The 21,139-nt window shown below is 37.9% G+C and overlaps 1 protein-coding gene across 5 annotated transcripts in view; it reads left to right on the plus strand.

Moving 5' to 3' along the window:
• Positions 1–15,016: 15,016 nt before the first annotated feature.
• ZC3H12B (zinc finger CCCH-type containing 12B) overlaps positions 15,017–21,139 on the plus strand; it is a 443,182-nt gene continuing 437,059 nt past the window's right edge. For 2 of the 5 annotated variants that reach the window (XM_072744679.1, XM_025987640.2), the window contains exon 1: positions 15,017–15,517. The gene's annotated coding sequence lies outside the window, so the exon portion shown is untranslated. The remainder of the gene's footprint in view (positions 15,518–21,139) is intronic. The other 3 variants (XM_072744681.1, XM_072744680.1, XM_072744683.1) reach the window with 3 other exon arrangements.

Here is a 21,139-nt window from a genome sequence, read left to right on the forward strand (position 1 = left end):
ATGTTTTTCAGAGTGTAATCCCCATAACAGTAGGGTCAGCAGAACCGGAGAACTTGTTAGAATGCAAACTCTCAATCCAACCCTTTATCTGCTTAATCAGAAATTCTGGGGATGGTGTTCAGCAATTTGTGTTTTACCAGGCCCTCCAGGAAACCAAACCAAAACAAAACAAAAACCCACCACAACAACACCCAAAATTAGGTTTAAATCTTTACACTTGAACTTTCCAGCTGTATTTTGGAGAAAATCACTTTGTTTCTTGGAACTCAGTTATGTTATCCATAAAATTGGCTGAATAATTTTTAAAAAATGAAATCTTGCCATTTCCAACAAGTTGCATGGAGCTAGAGAGTATAATGCTGAGTGAAATAAGTCAATCAGAGAAAAAGAAATACCACGTTATTTCACTCATATGTGGAAATTAACAAAAAACAAATGAGCATGGGGAAAAAAGAGAGAGAGAGGCGAACCAAGAAATAGACTCAATTGTAGAGAACAAATTGATGGTTACCAGGGGGAAATGGATTCAGGGAATGGCTGAGATAGGTAATAGAGATTAAAGAGTACACTTATCATGATGAGCACTGAGTGATGTATAGAATTGCTGAATCACTATATTGTACATCTGAAACTAATATAACACTGTATGTTAACTATACTGGAATTAAATAGAAGACTTAATTAAAAAAAGAAACTGAGGGATCCCTGGGTGGCGCAGCGGTTTGGCGCCTGCCTTTGGCCCAGGGCGCGATCCTGGAGACCTGGGATCGAATCCCACGTCGGGCTCCCAGTGCATGGAGCCTGCTTCTCCCTCTGCCTGTGTCTCTGCCTCTCTCTCTATCTCTGTGTGACTATCATAAATAAATAAAAAAAATTAAAAAAAAAAAGAAACTGAGCTGAATAAGGTATTACTAAAGATTAAATAATGTAACATTTATAAAGTGCCTAGTACAGTGCTTGACATATAATAAGCATTCAATAAATGATGTTAATTTTTTTGACAGAAATAAACTGAATTTATTTTAAAAAGCATTTGTGAACATATTTTACAGTTTACAATTTGCATAAAAGGATTTAAAATCACCCATAATTTCACTTCATAAAGATTTTCACACTCAACATTATAATCCCTATCATTCCAGTATTTTTCTATACCTAGCTATACTTATAATAAATGAATTACAATTTCTAAATTCTAGTTTCTACTACTTCCAACTGTTGTTTTAAAAGATTTATTTATTTATTTGAGAGAGAGAGAAACTGTGTGTGTGTTTGGGCAGAGGGGCAAAAGGACAGAATCTTCAAGCAGACTCCTCATTGAGTGCCAAGCTCCATGCAGGGCTTGATCTCATGACCCATGAGATCATGACTTGAGCCAAAATCAAGAGTTGGATGCTAAACTGACTGAGCCACCCGGGAGCCCTAATACTTCCAACCCTTGATTATTTGCTTGACTGTCTACTTTATGGATCATTGGTGGCAAATTACAATCCCACACTGTTTTTCCTCTACCACACAGCATGTCTGTGCTACCTTTCTCAGCCATCAATTAATTTGCCTGGGAATAAAAGTTCATTTTTCATACTACCTAAGTGAAATGAGCTGCCAAGAAATCAGAACTTACATTCTAGAGCACATTAGAAATGTGACTTAGATTATCTAAGACTTCTTTACCCCTCTCCATTAAGTCAGGGCTCTGAGCGGCAGCCCAGGTGGCTCAGCCATTTAGGGCTGCCTTGGGCCCAGGGTGTGATCCTGGAGACCCAGGATCGAGTCCCACGTTGGGCTCCCTGCATGGAGCCTGCTTCTCCCTCTGCCTGTGTCTCTGCCTCTCTCTCTCTCTTTCTGTCTCTCATGAATAAATAAATAAAATCTTTTTTTAAAAAAAAGTCAGGGCTCTGAAAATTGGCTCTTTAAGCAACTACTATGTACAGGGCACTTTGTTTAATAAAGGGATGAATCAGACACACTCTTAATGTATATTTCAACTTACTAAGTGAGGTAAGGTAGGTATATTGAGAATTAAAATATGGCACAGGTCAGTTTAATTTAATTCAATAAATATTTATAGACCATCCACTATGTTTCATGCATCTAGCTAAGTGCTGGAATGCATTGATGAATAAGATGTTGTTCTAGTCCTAAGGAGCTCACCACTTAGTGGGGGCAAGAAACATGTATAACTCAGATATTGGCGGGGACTGCCTTACTTCTCAGAGATCTTTTTTTTGTCTTTTTTTAAATAATAAATTTATTTTTTATTGGTGTTCAGTTTGCCAACATACAGAATAACACCCAGTGCTCATCTCGTCAAGTGCCCCCCTCAGTGCCCGTAACCCATTCACCCCCATCCCCACCCTCCTCCCCTTCCACCACCCCTAGTTCGTTTCACAGAGTTAGGAGATCTTGAAATAATTTGTTTTGGCCTTTAATGTTCCATGATATATGAACTTCTGACTCTCCTTATGATTTCTTTTTAAAAAAGATTTTATTTATCTATTCATGAGAGAGAGAGAAAGAGAGAGTGAGGCAGAGACACAGGCAGAGGGAGAAGCAGCCCCCCCCCCCCCCCCCCCCCCCCCCCCCCCCCCCCGCCACAAGGAGCACGATGCAGGACTCCATCCCGGACCCTGGGACCATGCCCCGAGCCAAAGGCAGACACCCAATTGCTGAGCCACTAGATGTCCCCTCCTTATGATTTCTATGGTCACAGTTGGAGCTTATACCTTCTTGCTTTCCTCAGGTTCTGGCCTATGGTTCCTGTATCTACATGCTGTGTTTTACTTCAATAAAGCTTACAGGTAGAGCTCAACTCATCACCATTTTTCACAAGAAATCTATCCACAATAATCCTTCATGAGTTCTAGACTTTACTGAAGATTTAGAGGTAATAGGGAAAGCTCAGAACACAAACCATGTGGCTTTTCACCATTTACTTTCTCCTATATCGTCTATTTCCTCACTTCCCAGATTACTCCTATAGTTCCAAATACTTCCTCCTCTGTTATACAGAATACTTCTGTCTTCCCCAGCTTTCCTTACTTGCTTGCCTACCCTAACCCATAAAAGATACACAGACAAACAAAGATCCCCCTTTTAAAATGGATTATTTTCCTTGCAAGGCAGTTAGGTTTATATTTAGTAAATTTGTTTTTGTACTATTTTCTATAAATAAATGTATTAGTGTGGCAGACCTTATAAACTGATTCTCTAATACTTATTCCCCATTTTTTTTTCTTGCTATTCTTGCTAACATAACCCTATATTTGTGCTGGGAAGCTATGTGACTGGCTCAGGCAAGTACTCACTTTCTCCAATTTCCTTAAAGACAGAGTGGCTATACATCCAGTTTTGACCAATGATTATAAGGAGGAATCAGCCTTGGGGGCTCCAAGGAGCTTCTGCTCTTTTAATAAAAGGGACAGAAACAGCTATTGCTGCCTTCTTACCCCAAGGAAAGCTTTTGATCTTTTAATAAAAGAGACAGGAACAGGGCAGCCCCGGTGGCTCAGCGGTTTGGCGCCGCCTTCAGTCCAGGGCGTGGTCCTGGAGACCCGGGATCGAGTTCCGTGTCGGGCTCCCTGCATGGAGCCTGCTTGTGTCTCTGCCTCTCTCTCTCTCTCTCTCTCTCTCTCTCTCTCTCTCTCTCGTGTGTGCGTGTGCGTGTGTGTGTGTGTGTGTCTCATGAATAAATAAATAAAATCTTTTTAAAAAAAGGGACAGGGCAGCCCGGGTAGCTCAGCGGTTTAGCGCCGCCTGCAGCCCGGGGCCTGATCCTGGAGTCCTGGGGTCGAGTCCCACGTCGGGCTCCCAGCATGGATTCTGCTTCTCCCTCTGCCTGTTTCTCTGCCTCTCTCTCTCTCTCTGTCTTTCATTAATAAATAAATAAAATCTTTAAAAAAAGGGACAGGAACAGCTGATGCTGCCTTCTTACCCCAGGGAAAAGGGCTGCCTTAAATAATGTGCTCCCCACTTACCCCCAGTACCCCCAGTCCAAGCAACTATGGTTAGGGGCTATGGTTATGTTGTAATAACATGGCAACTCTTATTACAATCAGGTAGATAGTGGAGTGGAGGAGCAGATATAGGGAGCAGAATTCCTAGAGAGAATTTCTAAGTAAACAATTACATAGGTACCTGTTACAACAAAGTTAGAAGATGAATAGTACTGGGAATGTGAAGAGGGTTTGTTGGTATTGTCTAGAATCTCAAAATGCCCAATTTCTTCTTTACTCTTCTTCCTCAATTGCTCCTTGAGGTCAGAACAATAAAAAATGGTAAACAGAGCACCATGTTACTATTAATTAGACCTGGGCCCAATATTTGAAGTGCATGGCATAAACCTGAGGTCTAAGACAGGCTGCTACCTCTACAAAGCATAAATAAAAAATACTTACAACTATTTTATCACCTGTAGGACACAAGAAACTTAGATGAAGAGAAAGAACTTTGATGATTTATCAGAATGAAAGGAGGAACAGCCAAGAACAAGGCTATGCTCAGCAGCCTGATCTTTAGTCTAGTGACCCCATTCATTAGCTCACAAGTAAATGTGACCCAGTTAGTGTATTGCTATTTGATTTATAAGTTTGACATTCCCTCTTGCTTAGGGGGAGGGAAGGAAATAAGGAAAAGGTGTGGAAACCATTTATTAGAGATTTTTCTGTTGTGAGGAAAGAAAATGAATGCTCTGCTTGCCTTATACTCCTCTACATTAAATTCTCTTTTAATCCTTTGAGTTTAGTAACTAAAATGATGGTCAGATAGGACAGTAATGCGAGAGAAGACTCATGGAATATCAGGAAAATTCTGCTTCTCCTTTTGTGATACTATCTCCCTGACATTCATCATTCTTTTATATTACCTTCCCAGGATCACAGCTGTACAGCAGACCAGAATTTTACCCATTAATTTATCTCCCATCTCAAATTACGCTTGTCTACAATTGTCCCACAAGACTCAATGAGTACTACCTAGTAGCACAGCCCAGATAATGCAACACTAGCCCAGCAATATATCCTACATTTGAACCTTATAAAACCCCTTAAAGATTAAGTTTCCACAAAGATACAGTCCCACATGGAAAACTGTTTCTTTTGTAAAAATTAATATCTCAAAGAAATAAAAGCCAAAAATTATCTTCTCCCCAATTTTTAATTTTTCTTTATCTCAGCCAAAAGAGGTGGAGCTGGCTTCCTTCAGCAGTTAGAGACTTGGCTCCATTGCACAGGGATTGTAATTTTTCTAACATTTCTGAAGTTAGACTGATACAACTGCAAGTCTCCTTTGGGTCTCACTTTTCTCAAGTTTTAGTCCACACTCATAAAATGTATGATCAAACAATGACCATCCTGGCCAATGACAATCCTAAGCAAAAATAATGTTTCCATGTTACTATTACCAGTCCTATTTCTTGGTAAACATGAATAAAAGGTGAATGAAATAAAAGCCAAAATCTTGCTTTTAATTTTATCTGTGTGCCTGCCAATTTGTGCTAATTGTGCTAAAACTATTAAATAAAATTCTCCTGTGAGAAATTGTCTATCAATAGACCATGTGAGCGTCTATGTTTATTTTCTAAAAGGCTAGTGGAATCTCAAATATTTATTAGCTCTGAGCTGCTGCTATTGGGACTTATCATACTTGGATCTAAGTCAGTATTGTTTTCTCTCAGCTTTTGAATTCCCCAGGCTTTGGTTACCTAAATAGAGACACAAATTTTCTTCTCCTACCTTTTTCCTACTATCGTGGGATGTAAACTGTTTTGGACAAATATACCATTATTCAGCTCCAAGTGAGAGATAGGTTGGGAAGGGAAGTGAGGATGGCAAGATACTGTCTCTCCAATCAATGCTTAAAAGAATGTGCACCAAAACTCTTTCCATCTAAAGAGTCCACTTATAGCTAGCCACAAGGAGAACTTTCCTTTCTCTGTGTGCAACTCCACCTTCTAATCTAACTTCAGCAGAAGTGCAGCTGTCTCTTCAATCTATATTCCCCAAAGGATGTCCTACTTTATGGCAGAATCTCTTTTCCTCATAATATGAGCTGCAACTGTGATTACTAAATATAGGGGGCTGTACAAAATATTTCCTGGTGCAGAATGATAGCAAAGCATGGTTGAAACATAGGTCACTTTAAACTTATGTGAGGTTCCCTAATGGCACCATTGTTCACAAGCTCAAATCAAAATGCTACTATTCTCTGGCAGGTACAAATCACAGGAATATTAATTAATGGAGAGAGAAAGAGAGAGAGAGAGAGAGAGAGAGAGAATGAGAAAGAAAAGCTGCTTTGGCCCTCTTACAATATCCACGAAAAGAATAGGAAGAATAGGAAAAGAAGAACTATGCATGACCATGGGACTTATTTTGCAGACGATTAACCCACCAGCTATTAAGTCTGATGTAACCATGGTCAAGACACCTGATCTATAATATCAGCATTCCCTTTTCTTGAAAAAGGTCAGGGTAGAAAGACAGGCACCTTCCCGATACAGGTAAAAATAGGAATTTTACCTTCTCTGTAAAAATAGGAATTATTCAGGCAAAATGGATCTGAGGGGAACTACAGTTTTCCAGTAAAAGAGAAAAGAATACACAAAGACGCAGAATAGTAAACAACATGTTATGGGAAAGCAATATGCTCTTTTTTTTCATGGAAGAGAAATTCAATTCAATCTAGCTTAAGCAACAAAAGAAATTTAGGGATCCCTGGGTGGCGCAGCGGTTTGGCGCCTGCCTTTGGCCCAGGGCGCGATCCTGGAGACCCGGGATCGAGTCCCACGTAGGGCTCCCGGTGCATGGGGCCTGTGTCTCTGTCTCTCTCTCTCTCTCTGTGACTATCATAAATAAATAAAAATTAAAAAAAAAAAAGAAATTTAGCATGAGGATAGAATGTCTTATGGAAGCGAAGAATTAGGCAGATGAACTTAAAGGAATAAGCTGGAGCTAGGGACTCCATTGTTATATGGAGTCTCTATTTCTCATCTGCCCATCTCTCTGCGTGTCTGCTTCATCTTTCATAACAGACCAGTTTTTCCTCTTTCCAAGACCATATGGCATAAAAATGGCTGCTGCCAAACAGCACTGAAGCATACACTACTCAGCATAAAAAAACAGTTAAAGTGGGTTGAAATCTCTGTTTAGATTCCAAATTTCTGAGGAAGGGCTATGGTAGACCTAGATTGGTCAACTGTGGCCAAAGGATCATATAACATGAAAATTTGCAAAGTAACATTGGGATGGAGTTGGTGACAAGAAAAGCTCCCAGAAGAAAGGATATGTTTATAAAGGAAAATGGCAAACAACAGATTCCTGAACATTAAATTGAATGCACAGAATGGTAGGAGATGAGACTGGAGAAGAAATCTTACCAAATTCAGGGAGGAATTTGGTAAGATTTGCATTTTCGATAACTCAATAAAGGAGCAGTGTGTAAGATGATTTGGAAGAGAAGTAAGACTGAAGGCAAGGAGCCCAATTAGAAAGTTGTTGAAATAGTCATAAAAGTTGAAGTTCTAAACTAAGGCATAATTGATGGCAGTGGAAGTATAAAGGAAATATGGATATAAGAAATAGGAGATATAATCAATAGAGTTTATTAACTTAATTACATGGGATGGAGGAATAAAATCCTAAGGTGACTTTAACTTTCTGTCTTGGGAGACAAGGCAAAGAGTTTCACATACTCTTTATTCACCATTGAATACAAAACAAGATCTAGATATTACATGCAATCCTTCCAACCTTCTTATTGCTCATTCAGGCCCCAGAAGCAAACCTCAGAGGAATTTTGCCTATAGGCAGATGTCTGAACCCCTGGAAACTGATACAAACTGAATGTTCCAAGTGATAGATGAAGTGTTTTATCTCTCCCTGGCCCTTTTTCTTTATGTCCCATGGACATAAATCTGGGTGACATGCAATTAAAATTTCCTTATTCAGGGATCCTTGGGTGGCTCAGCAGGTTGGTGCCTGTCTTCGGCCCACGGCATGATCCTGGAGTCCCGGGATTGAGTCCCACGTTGGGCTCTCTGCAGGAGTCTGCTTCTCCCTCTGCCTGTGTCTCTGCCTCTCTCTCTCTGTCTCTCATGAATAAATAAATAAAATATTAAAAAAATAAAATAAAATTTCCTTATTCATATACAAAAAAACACATTTCCCCTTAATCTATGAATAGATTATGGATCTATATCTGTATCCACATCTATATAGATATCATATACACACATATATATACATATATATATATATGCATCTATATAGATATCCATATAGACAAAAGAGACAAAACCCTTGTCCTAGTGGAGCTTCCATTTGAGCAATAAACTTATTCTTCCCCAATATATCTATGTAGTCTATTTTCCAGGAAAAGATATAGTAGTCTTGATATAACTCATAATATAGTCATATCCTAGTCATTTCACTTGTTTCTGTGAAATGTGTTATGAGAACAAGGTCTCCCTTTGGTGAGGTGGGTTTTTGTTGTTGTTGTTGTTGTTTGGGTATCATCATTAACAAGGAAGAACACATTAGCACAGGAAGATGGTGAGTTCAGTTGTGGACAAAATAAATATAAATTGTTTGGGGTCATTCAGATGAGGATGTCTAGTAGTCAGTTGAATCTACTGACCTACATATCAGGAGACAGGGCTGAACTAGAAACATGGATTTAAAAGTCATTCATGTATAGTTAATAGAGTATAGAGAGCAAAACAAAAGAAATAGGTCATGGACAGAACCATGGGAGAACATAAATATTTAAGAGGTAGGAAGAAAAAAGAGGAATCCATGAAAGTTACATAAATAAAATCTAAAGAGGAAGAAAAAGAGCAAGGAGAATGTGTGTATGAAAGTTGAGCAGAGAATTTCAAGCAAAATGAAGTAATCATTTTTTTGTTACTGTTATGAAGATACAATACGAAAAGGACTTAAAAGTGTCCATTAAAAAGATAAATTTTTCAATAAATAGGATTCTTAACAAGTGATGTCTTAGTGGAGAAGAGTAGGTAAAATCCCTATTACAGTGGTTAAAAGGTAAATGGGAAGTGAAGGAATAAAGACAATAAATGTAGATAACCATTTTTGAGACCTCTGGGTGAAAAGGAAAGGTGTTAACAGTCAACACTTCAAAGAAACTAGAGGGGAAAACTAGAGGAAACTCCAGGATAAAGGAAAATATTTCTTTTAAAGATGAAAGAGACTGGAGTATGTTTATAGGCTGTGGGGAAGGGATCAGTGCGTGGAGGTGAGAGGTGTAAAGTAATAAAGACATAAAACATAATAGAGCAAGTTATCTGAGAGGCTGGGCGAGACAAGGATCAGCTCAGATGGAAGACATAGTTCTATACAGTCTATGTGAGGGTGAAGTATCAAAATATAGTATGCAATCAGAAGCAGATTGTAAGTGAGAAGAATGCCTGATAGCTTCAACTTTTTTTTTTAAAGGAACGTAGGTGATGAAGTAATCAGTTGAGTGGTAGGTTTGATGGGTGAGTGAAGAAGTCATCAGTAATAGTGGAGAACAGTTAACATTTAGAATAATAGCTGAGATTTGGAAAAGGGTTGACCATGAAAATGTGAAAGGATTATCAAGTGATGAGATAAGAAACTAAATCTGTGTAACATTTTGTGTTCAAAGGCCATAGTGATAGGGATTGCATTGAATGTGTGTTCTGGGTAGCAACATTTTCACAATATTTTTTCTTCCAAACTATGAGTGTGGAATGTTTTACCATTTCTTTAGGTCTTCCACAATTTCTTTCATAAGTTATCTGTAGTTTTTAGATTACAGATCCTTAACTTCTTTGGTTAGCCTTATTCATATGTATCTTATGGTTTTTAGTGCAATGATAAATGGGATCCATTCCTTAATTTCTTTCTTCTATCTCATTGTTAGTGTATAGAAATGCAACTGATTTCTGTGCACTGATTTTATATCATGCCACATTGCCAAATTCCTGTATGAGTTCTAGCAATTTTGTAGTGGAATTTTTTTTTGTGTTTTCTGCATTAAGAATCATATCATCTGTGAAGAGTGAGAGTTTGACTTCTTCTTTGCCAATTTGAATGCCTTTTATTTTTGTTGTCTGATTGCTGAGGCTAGGACTTCTAGTACTATGTTGAACAACAGTGATGAGAGTGGGCATCTCTGTCATATTCCTGACCTTAGGGGAAAAGGTCTCAATTTTTCCCTATTGAGAATGATATCCGCTGTGGGCTTTTCATAGATGGCTTTTATGATATTGAGTTATGTTTGCTCCATCCCTACACTATGGAGAGTTTTAATCAAGAAAGGATGCTGTATTTTGTCAAATGCTTTTTCTGCATCAATTGATAGGGTCATATGGTTCTTGTCCTTTCTTTTATTAATGTGATGTTCATGTCGATTGATTTGCAGTTGTTGAACCACCCTTGCATCCCAGAAATAAATCCCACTTGGTCGTGGTAAATAATCCTTCTAATGTACTGTTGGATCCATTAGATAGTATGTTGGTGAGAATTTTTGCATCCTTGTTCATCGGGGATATTGGTCTGTAATTCTCCTTTTTCGTGGGTCTTTGCTTTGGGGATCAAGGTAATGTTGGCCTCAGAACAAGAGTGGAAGCTTTCCTTTCCTTTCTATTTTTTGAAACAGCTTCAGAAGAATAAGTGTTAATTCTTCTTTAAATGTTTGATAGAATTCCCCTGGGAAACCATCTGGCCCTGGACTCTTGTTTGTTGGGAGGTTTTTGATAATTGCCTCACTTTCCTTGCTGATTATGGGTCTGTCCAGGTTTTCTTCTTCTTCTGGTTTCAGTTGTGATAATTTGTAAGTTTCTAGGAATACATCCATTTCTTCCCAATTGCCTAATTTGTTGGCTCATCATATGTTCTTTTAATTATTTTTATTTCCTTGGTGTGGTCATGATCGCTAGCCTTTCATTCATGGTTTTTTAAATTTGGGTCCTTTCTCTTTTCTTTTTGATAAGTTTGGCTAGGGGTTTGTCAATCTTATTATTTCTTTAAAGAAACCAGCTCCTAGTTGCATTGATCTGTTCTCCTGTTCTTTTGGTTTCTATCTCATTGTGTTCTCTAATATTTATTAATTCTTGTTTCCTGCTTGCTCTAGGCTTTATTTGATGTTCTCTCTCCAACTCCTTTAAGTGTATGGTAGATCGTGTATTTGAGACTTTTCTTGTTTCTTAAGAGAGGCTTGTATTGCTAGGTATTTCCCTTTTAGGACCTCATTTGCTGCATCCCAAAGATTTTAAACAGTTGTGGAGGGGAGGTGGGTAGGGGGATGCGGTAACTGAATGATGGGCATTAAGGAGGGCACATGATATGATAAGCACTGGCTGTTATATGCAACTGATGAATAACTGAACTCTACATATGAAACTAATGATGTATTATATATTGACTAATTGAATTAAAAAAAAGGCCAGAGTGATTTTCTTTAGCAGAGTCAGAACAGAAACAGGGAACAAATAGGGGAAGAACTACAACATATAGACATACAGAATTCAAGTATTTGAAATTCCAGGAGCTACTCTGATTATGGAGGAGATCCTTTACATTATAGGTAAAGATGAAGTCATCCAAGGAGCTTTCTTAGAATCTTTAACCAAAATCTATCCACAATCCCATATCTGTTCCCTCAAATACATCTAAAATATATCTGTCAATTTATGGTATTTCTTTATGTTAATTATAGAAGAATTATAGAAGAATCTTGTATTCTTGCATCCATTAGATTATAAGCTCTTTGGGGCTGGGACACTGTTTAATATTTGTGCCAAGCCCCCAAACAAGCATTATTAGTATGTTACCCTATTTTAGCTATCAGATATAGACCTTTTCAAAATCTGGCATGGTATCTAGGGCATTTCACAATCTTTCACCAACCTACTTCTCTATACTCCTTTGTAGTCTTATGATGCTCAGCTCCTAAATACAGATATAATATGTGTAAGTCCAACTTTTCTACTTTCACTGAACATACCAGGAACTTTCACATTTTTTGGACCTTTGAACAGACCTTTTTATTTGCATGTTCTATTCCCTTCTAGAAAACTCCTACTCATCTGTCAACACTCAGAGCAATGCCACCTTTTCTATGACTTTCTTATTTAAGAAAGACTTCCTCATGATCTACTAGGTGCCATCTACTGTGCGAGCACAGAATTTTGTTTTTGAAAAAAATGACTGAATTTTAAAGGTAAATAAAAGTGAATGAAGAGATAGACTATTTCTTCTCCTTCACTTAATGTATCTCTTTGGGGGACATAGTGGGCATAGATCCTTACTCTAATTTTGGAATGCAGATCAACCTCTCCAGGAACTAGAAAGTCTCCTTCTCCAGTTTTAGAATGTAGACATTTTTTTCAAGCTCATGAGCCATATACCCCTTTGAAATGTAAAGACATATCTATAGAGATAATGTGGGAGCCCTATAACCATTTGACTTCCAGGAAGATTCAAGGTGTCTTTTGGGGGAAATCAGAGATGTTTTGTTATTCTTTTTTTTAGAGGGAGGGGGAGAGTAGTCTGAATTGCGTTATGAGGCCCTCAGGCGGGGTACCTTACCTCAGCCATTGAACTCACTTTGGCTCTGAGTATGTTCCAAGCTCTGCCTTAGGAGGCATCCGCCAGTCGCCTCCCCAAGGGTGGGGTCAATGGCATCTCCTGCCTAGTCTTCCCTTGCACGGAACCCCATTCTCTGGGAACGCACCTCTTTGAGACTCAGGGAGGACCCTGCTAGGAGCTGCTTTATGGCCCTAGTCTCAGATCTTCCCAGGGGACGTAGGATAGAGGTACACAAGGTGTTTTGTTATTTTTTTGGAGGAAGTCAATTAACTAAACATCCATTACAATTTTCAAGTGAACTTTGTATTTGCTTTACTCTATAGGTTGTGTGGAATTATATCCTGACTTTGCAGTTTCTTGAGGGATATCTATATTCATGCACTGTGCTGTCCTTACTCAATAATTAATGCTTTATTTCTTTCCATATTGATGTGGATAGGTCTCTCTTTGTTGACAGTTTATACTTTGCTAACATAGTAGAGGCAGACACGCTGATGTGTGCAAAGGAGCTCAGATTTTATATTGAAACCCAAGGGAAAATATTGAAGGAGTTTAAGTGCAGCAGTGACACAGTTCTGTATGTAGAAAAGGAAGAATTAAAGATGACTAATAGAATTTTATATATTTAGTCCTCTGTTTCACTATAGAATGTAATGAGTTCAATAAGTGAACAGAAAATAAAGATTAAATAATACAGATTTTATGTCACTAAATACAGATCTTAGAAGATCTAAGCAAAATCTGTTAGAAGTCTGTCCCTGAGAGTTGTTGATGATCCTTGGAAAAGGCTGAACACTAAGAAACTGTGTTCCTTTGGACTAGAAAGGCATATCTATATCTTATGGAAGGAAAGGTATGATCAGTGTGAGAAGTCTATCCAAGGTCACTGCCATATTCACAGTTATAATACATATTCCCTATGTTGTGATTTTCCCTGATGATTACAATTTGTTGATTATTTTCATCTGGTGTTTCTATTTAATTAGTCTTAGAGTGATTCACTCTTTTTTACCTTTCTAATTATTCTCCTTTTTTTTGATATTTTCTGTCTGCTTGGTTCTCAAAGTTTCATTTTAGTTTTATATTCCATTTGAGGTCTTTATTAATGTTTCAGGATTAGTTTTAGGGCCTCTCACTCTCACATGGTATAGCTACTTTTACACTTCCTAAAATATTTAAATCTTTTGTTAAATAAACATCCAGCAGGGCCTGTAACGTCTGTAAATATGTTCATGCATTGTATTAAGTTCAAACTTGTTAACATATTTTCGTCATTATACATTACAGAAACTTTGAGCCTAATTTCAAAAGATTGAATAAAGAAGCCTCTAGAAAAACCATACAATTTTTGTAAACAATCACTATGTGCCAATTCTCAGTGTCAATATTTAAAAATTAGCATGTGTATTTTGGGAAAGATCACTGAAGACTTCAATGTTCATTAATGGAGGGTTTACACAGAATTCTTCCCCAGAGGAAACTTGGGAAAATATATTGAAGGACTTTATAATCTAGATGTATCTAAAAAACTGCAGGGACTGGTCTATGGCTAGGTGCTCAAAGAGGAATGGGAAGGAGCTATAGCTAGAAAAATAGAGGCAAGATCTTAGGAGACCTTGAATACTAAGCTAGGGAGTTTGTACTTTATCCTTTATTTTATATATGCAATGAAATCAACTTAAACATAGCTCTAATTTTTACTGAGTGCTTATTCTGATGCCAGAGTAAGTTGTGTATGTTAAGTGCTCTACATGCACTCTCATTTAATCCTCTTAACTATTCCATAGGTACTATAATAATCCCCATTTTTCAGATGAAGAAACAAATTTAGAGAAGTGTTTGGCTCAAGGAAACATAGCTAGTCAGTGGTGGGGCAGAAATTCAAAACTCGCTCTAACTCCAAAGCCCTTCTCTAAACCAGAGGAAAGTGAGAGTAGATTTCTGTTTAACAAAGACCATCCTGACAGAAGTATGAAGAACGGATTGTAGAAAGACAAATGTAAAGGCAGGGAGACCAGAGAGGATGCTGTAGCAGTAGTATAGAACTGTTAGGCCCTATTAAGGGACTTCTCCTTTAACTACCAGAATTATGCAGATAAGTGACACGGTCAGGGAAGTTTATTTTAAAAATTCCTCTGCAAGCCCTTGTTAAAAATGGATTGGAGAAGGCAAGATTAAAGAATAAGTTGGGAGGTTGTTGGATTGTCACTCTCAAGCACCAGAAACCTGTCCAGGGGTCAGGGGATTGCCGTATTCTAAGTCCAGCCTCTTCCATTTGCACCGCATGTTGCACCTCTCCCCACCTCATCTGTTCCTTGACTCCCCTCCATCCAGGATCTAGGAAGTGGGCTTTTGCGCACTTCTGTAGGTCTTAGACTGAGCCCAGACAGAGGCGCCAGCGGTGGCGGCGGTCGCCGGCGGGGGTGGGACGCATGCGCGCGGTTGCTAGGCGACGGCAGTTGGGGCGCTTCGGCTCTAACCGCGCTGGGGTTGTGTGTGTAGGCAGCGGCGCCAGAGGAGGAGGAGCACGAGGATGCAGCTGCGACCGCGGCCCCGAGAGGGAGCCGCCGCTGCTCTGTGGCCGCGGGGGCTGAGGGACAGGAATCAGGCCTGGGGTCGGGTCGCTGAGGGGACTGAGGGTGGCGGTCCCGCCGGAGCTCGGGCCTAGTAGAAGGTACGGGCCGCTGGGCGAGGGCCTCCCCCCGTGTCTCCCCTCGCCCCTCCACGTCGATGGTGGTGAAGTTGGCGGCGCCAGGGAGCGCAAGGCACCAGGCTGCCTCCTTTGCACTCAGCTCCTCCTGGAGTGCATCTCTGGCACCGGCTCACCGACACCTGCGCCACCCTCTCCTCTTGCCCGCTGAGCCCACCCCTGGCAGCGGGCGAGGGAGGGGCTCCCCTGCAGGGGCTGTGTCCAGCAGGGCGACGACGGGGACCATAGGAGAGTAGGGGTGAGTAGTGGCACCGCACTCGCCTGGTGCTGGGGCGCCTTTCTGGCCTCCGGCCCGGCAGGCGACCAACGCGCTGGTTTCTCCTGCAGAAGCTTTTAATGCCTCTCCCACATCTGCTCGCGGCTCCCTGTGTCCTTCGAGGTAGTTTTCCTTCTAAAAACCAACACTCTCTGGTCTCAAGCCTGGCATCCAGGAATGGGGGTTTTAAGGCCTGGCTTTGCTTCTTAGATGCCATAGATGCTGATGATTCTACGTACGGTCGCGCAGCCTGGTCCCTGTTTCTGGGACAGACTTTATCAATACTGTTCTTACCCCTTTTCTGTCACCTTTGCTCTCAAACGATTCAGTCTGACCACAGGCTTCTCAAGGGCCATTTCTCAGACCATTGTCGCTCCATGCCTCAAAGCTTGAATGGGCAGAAGGCCTGACCTCTTTTCAGTTATCCTGATACTCCTGTGCTGAGAGCTCCTGAAAGCCACGTTCCTGGCTTCTGACTCCTGACATGTAAGAGTTAGGAAGTCGGTACTTACATTAAATAATAATAATAGTAATAAAACACACACTCCACTTGACTTCCAAAGTGGCATCAAACTTGAAGAGAAGTAGACAGCGACTGATTGATAACAGAGGAAACAGGTTTTATGAAACTAACTACTCTTCAGCCAGAATGACATAACTTCTTTTTAAGTAAATATGATGAAACTTAAAGTGTCCCTAATAAAAACACGAATGTATTATGATCTCTATGTTCTTCTTGGGGTTTCCAGCAATTGAGAATACTTGCTTCCAAAAAACATGGCTACGAGGGACCTGAAGTGATGGATGGACAGGATGATTAGATGAAAATCTAAAGTTATAAGATACTTTTGGAAAATTAGCAATATTCTTTTTGAGTAGTGAAGTTGTTTCTTTAAAACCAAATGGTTGAAAAAAAATCGCAGTTCACAGCTGACCCTTTCCAAATGTGGACTGAGTTTAGATTAATTAGTATTCCTTCTTTTATTTGGCCCTTTCCCTCCCTACTAGTTTTTAAGCTATTTCATGTTTCTTTTTATTAGAAAAAGAGTAAAGAAGTAAAAAAGAAGTGCAGTATTAAAAAGGATAAATTTAATTTTGGGTAAGTGCCTTTAAGCTAAATATTTTTAAAATGATATACATGCTATTTGTGATTAGATAACTTTCTCTAGTGAATCACTCAAGACTTGATAGTTTTGGGTAACATGCAGCTTTCATGTTTGAGTTTCTCCTGGATATGGTTTAAAGCACAATATAATTCTAGTATCACTGCAAAATAATCCTGGACCTCAGTGAGTATTTTATGTTGTTGTTGTTGGTGGTTGTGGTGGTAGTGGTGAATTGGCAAATTGACATGCTTCTAGTTGCTAGATTCCAGAGTTAGGGATCTTTTGTTTTAGAAAAGCTCTTGATCAAAACAAGCCTGAACCTTTTGAAATAAAATGTACCATGTGGATACTCACTGTTCATCTTCACATACTTTTAGAACCAGGCAGTAACTTGGATCCCATTTTGAATTTGATTTTAATGAATATGATTATAAAGTTTCCACATACTCAAGAGTATTTACTTCGCATGTCATAACCACATTATAAGATAATATTAACAGTTCATTTTACAGGTACAGCAAAGCACTTGACCAGTGAACTCTGGAATGAATTAGGTGTTTTTTAATTAATTGATTTTCAAAAGCTTTTATTTTCTAGCTTCACTGAGTGCTCATTACTATACTAGTTATTGTGGAGAATAGAAAAGAAACAGGCCCCAAGAGTTAAACTGCTTACCTCCTAGAGATATCATGGTAAACAATTAGAACAAAGAGGATAAGAACTAAAATGATTATAGAGTAAAAGAAGAGCTTTGGAGCTGCTGTTTGAGAAGTCTTTATAGAGAGAGTCAGACTTGATTTGATTCTTTATAGAATTAGATTTTGTTGGAAGGTGGAGGAGTTCAGCATAGCATGAACTGAGGCACTTAATTTTCTAATCTTTGTGAATATAACTCTCCTGAATAAACCCGTGTCATTAGTGGGCACAGTTTTTATGATAAATTATATACTAAATCAATAAATTAATACTAAATAATTTTTCAAGTGTGCATACTATAGAAGGCAGACTTAAAATAATCATGCTATTTCTTGGGGCAAGTGAAAAATTTTTTTAAAGCAGATATAGAGTATTAAGTTCACATATTTTTATCACCTGCACATTTTCACTATATCCTAAAATAGTTATAATCTAAGTACTTTGTATAGGACAGATCTGATTAATACAACTTTAGATTATAATATTCTCCAAAGACTATTTCTTGATAAATTAAGTTAGGAAATTCCATAAGCAACATTAATTTTGGTCCATTAAATATATGATAGCTTAGTTTTTAGTACTGTTAATTAATAATATTTTTATTATTTTTTGAAAACGGAGGGAAGTATGCCAGAGTCCTACAAATTGATGTCTGTTGAAGTTATAATATAATGCTATTAATAATGCTTGTGTTAATAATTGGCTGTGTTAATAATTGGACACCTGGATGGCTCAGTGGTTGAGCATCTGCCTTCGGCTCAGAGTGTGATCCTGGGGTCCCGGGATCAAGTCCCATATCAGGCTCCCTGCATTGAGCCTGCTTCTCCTTCTGCCTGTGTCTCTGCCTCTCTCTTTCTGTGTCTCTCATGAATAAATAAATAAAATCTCTTTAAACAAAAATTGGCAACTAATGTCAGTATTTAAACTGCAGTTATAAACCTCAGTAAAACTTATTTTATTGCTTTTCTAACCACTTTCTGCTGTGTTGAGAATTAGCTGTATAACTAATAGTCTTCTTGGTTTTAGTCAACCATCGGAAGTTGATGTTTGTATATAGGAAAGTAACAATAAGAAAATGTGCTATGATTATTATGTCAAAAGAGAGATATGCCCCCCCCCCCCGAAAATCAAAGAATTCTCCAGGTAATTCACAGATTTACTCTAAGGAACAATATACCCAAACTTGACATTTTTTGAGGCTTCTATACACCATCTTACACTTTTAATTTGGTATCTTTGCTACCAACATAGTCTTTTCTGATTATAGGTGTTAGTAACAAATGTTAATTCACAGTAGCTAATAATTTTGACAAATATAATTGTTGTTTTTAGCATTCTCTAGTTAGGATGTCAGGTATTAGCTAAAAAACAAAACAAAACACAAGTTATTAGAGAACAGAATAGTCCACAAGACAGTCAATGAATATTGGATCATTGGAAATTAATTAGTTAACAGATAGTAAAACATATTCAGATGTTAGGTTTAGTCTCATTTGCTAAGTAAGATTGCACATTTCTGTTCTTAGCTGATTATGCTAGTATCACTAGGGAACATCTTTGGAAAGAGAACTGGTAAATTTAAATGATGGGGGAACTGCTGAGAAAATTAAAATTACCTTGTATATCAACTTCTGCGTACTATGGTAATTTAAAGCAGGTAAACATCTTATGTAAATTGCTAAATCTCAGTGTTGGCTGCATGTGAAATAGGGTAAGAGATTGTCAATTTCCCTTACTATATAATAGGAAACTTTCAATATTTTTACCATATAACTGAGTCTGGAGGGAGAGCAGCATTACACTGAGTACCAAAGGTGTATCCGTAAGTTAAAATTTTCTATCAGTATGCATTTTTAACAGTGTTATATTCCTAAATATGATATTTATTACATTAAAAGCTTGAAATTTTTACCAGATGAGCACATCTCTAGATTTTATTATGAAAGCTTATGCGAAAAATGGCTTTTACCCAATAGTTCTTTTTGGATCACATTTCCCTGGAACATAATCTTTTTCACAAGGTGAAAAATATGAACAGCCGATTCAATGTAGGAAAAAAAGTGGAGAGTTGAATTCTTTCCTAAAGAACGGTACCTACAAACAAAATAAATAAAACATATCCTTCATATATAAGTTCTAAAGTAATATTCACAAAAACTGCTTTATACCCAATTATTGTTCTCAATATCATATCTTGATTATAAATCGTTAACTGTCTTTGGACTGATGGCACTCAAAAGTTCCCCTGTGGTCTGATTCATTCTTATTTTCCTAATGACAAATACACCTCAGGTATTTGATGGTAAGAGTTCATTGCTGAAATATAAGCTTTTTGTAGCAGTTTTTAAAATGCAATAAATATTAACTGAAAACCTCAAGTTAAATTTTGACACGATTCGTAATGAGAAAAATGGGTGTTTTTAAACAATCTTGATTAAAACTGTTGCATACTAAATATTAGTATCTCCATAAAATTTCAAAGCCTTGAATTATATATCTCACTATGTTCACTTTCTAGACTTCATTTCCACTTTTTCCAATAAAGGTGGATATTGGCTTGTTCTGACTGGTACTTCTGAGATACTTCTCTGACCCTTACATGAATTTTACAAAATATATTTATATTTTTGAAGTCCTTTAGGAAAGATTTTCTGTCATAGTCTAAAAAACTGAATCCATGTCAGATAAACTACATTTTTTTTTATAAACTACATTTGAAACTGGGTCATTTGAATGGAAGTCGTAAGATGACAACTAATCCATATTATTTAAAAATATTGTGTCTAACTTAGTCAATTTTTGAATTACTAGATTAAAAATAATTATTTTATTTCAAATTCAAAACTAGTTAATATATAAGGTGTGACATGAGTAGTAAGTTTGATTCCACAGATCATACATAAACCATTCTTATTATTTGCTCCTTGACCTTTATTGGGCATTTAATTGTTCTTGTTGAGTTTAGTTTCTAAATGTGCACACAGATCTTTATATTCCCTTTCTCTCTGTACTTTCAAGGCTAACATTAACTGGATTAATGCTTATTATTAATAGGTTTAATTATCATGGATTGTATTAATTTTGCTGCCAAATTAGTTCAGATACCTGTGATTCCATAGAAGAAAAAAAAGTAGAGGTATAAGAAATAGATTTTACATGTTTAAAATTTTTTCTTAATTTGCAATAACTTTGGGATGCCTGGATGGCTCAGCAGTTAAGCTCTGCTTTTGGTTTAGGGCCTGATCCTGGAGTTCAGGGATCAAGTCCCTCATCCGGCTTCCTGCATGGAGCCTGCTTCCCCTTCTGCCTCTCTCACTCTGTGTCTCTCATAAACATATAAATAAAATCCTTTTTAAAAATTTCAGTAATTTTAGTAGAATAAGTATAAAGTGGTTGGTGTTATGAATTTTAGAATATTTCTTTTTTATTGCAGTTTTTATGACTTTCTTGTACATGCAGTAACCAGAACTAGTCTAACAAAGTATTACCCTTAAGGATCTTGTTTTAACAAATATGTGAGAATTATTTGTAGTTAGTATATCTATGAATTATATGTAAAGAAATATTTCTTTTTTTAAATAAATATTTCTAAGGTATTTAAAGATGCTTAGAAGCATTTTTTATTTGCTATCTTGTTTATATTATTTTTTGAAAGATTTTATTTATTCATGAGAGACAGAGAGAGAAAGAAAGAGAGAGAGAGAGAAGCAGAGACACAGGAAAAGGGAGAAGCAGGCTCCATGCAGGGAGCCTGATGTGGGACTCGATCTGGGGTCTCTGGGATCACCCTCTGAGCCAAAGG

This window comes from Vulpes vulpes, chromosome X (assembly GCF_048418805.1).
Source record: "Vulpes vulpes isolate BD-2025 chromosome X, VulVul3, whole genome shotgun sequence".
Classification (NCBI taxonomy): domain Eukaryota; kingdom Metazoa; phylum Chordata; class Mammalia; order Carnivora; family Canidae; genus Vulpes; species Vulpes vulpes.